The sequence below is a fragment of the Penaeus chinensis genome, chromosome 27 (assembly GCF_019202785.1).
Source record: "Penaeus chinensis breed Huanghai No. 1 chromosome 27, ASM1920278v2, whole genome shotgun sequence".
NCBI classification, from domain to species: domain Eukaryota; kingdom Metazoa; phylum Arthropoda; class Malacostraca; order Decapoda; family Penaeidae; genus Penaeus; species Penaeus chinensis.
Window position 1 is genome coordinate 13376085 of NC_061845.1, and position 2500 is coordinate 13378584.

Sequence of the window (2500 nt, forward strand, 5' to 3'; positions counted from 1 at the left end):
TACTATATTTGCTATGCTTATTACTATTATTATTATACTGTTATTATTATTATCATGCCGTTATTATTATTACTATTACTATTATCATTATTTCATTTTATCATCATGATAATTATTATAATAAAAAATATACTAATAATGTTGATAATGATAATGATGATAATAACAACAGTAATATTAGGAATAAAAGTAATGATGATAGCAATGATAAAATTATTATTATTATTGTTATTATTATTATTATAATTATTTTTACTGTTATTATCATTATTATTATTATAATAATAATGATAATAATAATAATAGTAATAATAATGATTAAAAGGATAATAATGATTATTATTATTGTTAGAATAACAATAGTAGTAGTAATAATAATAATAATGATAATAATGATAATAACAATTGTAATAATAATAATAACTATTATTATTCTTGTTACTATCATTATTATTATGAGTATTAGTATAATAATAATAATGAAAATAATAATACTAACAATGATAATAATAATGATAATAATAATAATAATAATAATTATTATTATTATTATTATTATGACCATTATCATTGTTATTATTGTTATCCTTATTTTTATATTATTATGATCATTATTACTATATCATCATTATTATTATCATCATTGTCATTATTTTCCTTACAATTATCATTATCATAATCATTATGATTATCATTGTTATTGTTATTATATTTATAATAATAAAAATGATAATAATGATAAAGAACAATAGTGCTAAACATAGTAATTATTATTATTATAATGATATTAATAATGATAATGATATGATAATAATAGTAATAATTATCATAACTATTATTATTATCATTATTAATATTCTTATTCTTATGCTTATTATTATTCTTTTTAATGATAATATTATTGTCAATATCATCATCATTTCATTATTATATAACTATTATTACTATTATCATTTTATTATTATATAATCATTATCATTGATATTGTTATCATTACTATTTTATTATCATTATTATTATCATTATTATTATTATTATCATTTGTATTATTATTCTATTATAATTATTATTACCAATGTTATTTTTGTTACTGTTATGATTATTAATTATATTGCTGTCTTTATTGTTATTGTTATAATAATAATTATTATTATTTTTATTATTGTTATTATGGTTATTACCATTATTATTATGATTATCAATATTATTATTATTATCATTATTATCATTATTATTATTACTATTACTCTTATTATTATTATCACTATTATCATATTGCTATTGTTATTATTATATTTATTATTTTTATTATTATCATAAATAGCATCGTTGTAATTATTGTTATTTTCATAATCATTATCATACTTATCATACTAGCAGTAATTATAATAATGATAATTATATTATTATTATTATTATTATTATCATTATTATTATTATTATCATTATTATTATTATTATTATCATTATCATTTTTTTATTTTTGTTATTGTTATTATTAAGATGATTATTATCATTATCATTATTATGATTATCAATATTAATTACAATAATAATATAATCATTATTATCATTAGTGTTATATATATCATTATTGTTATCATTATCATTGTCATCATCATTATTATCATTATTACTATCATATTTGTTATTATTATATTATTCATTATTATTGTAATAAATAATATAATTATTATCATATCATTGTTATTACCATTGTTATTATTTCCTTTATTATCATTATCATTTTTGTTATTATTACTATCATAATTATCAGTATTATCAATATTATCATAATTGTTATTATTATAATTGTTATTTTTATTTTTATTATTATTGATATCATTATTAATATTATTCTATTGTTATTATCATATCACTATTATCATTATTATTATTATTATCATTATTGTTATTATTATTATTATCATTATTAATATTATTCTATTTTTTTATCATATCACTATTATCATTATTATCATTATTATTATTATTATTATTATTATTATTATTATTATTATTGTTGTTGTTGTTTTTGTTATAAATATCACTATTGTTGTTAACATTATTATTACTACTGTTATTATTATTATTATCATTATTATGAACATAATGGTTATTATTTCTATCAATATCCTTACTAATGTTATTTATATCCTTATTATTATTATTTTTATTATTATTAATATTATTAATAATATTATCACTGTTATTTCTTGTTAATATTATTGTTATTACTATTATGATTATTTTTGTGATGATGGTGATTATTATTATGATTATCATTATTATATTTATCATTATCATTATAAGTTTTAATAATATCGATATTGATATTAATATCATAATCAATGTATCTTTTTTTTATCATAGTATCATTCACGATTACCATCATTATTTCTATCATTATTCTTATTTATATCATTAGCATCATCATCATCATTATTGTTATAACTGGTAACTATCTTTATTTTCATTAAACCATAATCATCATCATCAT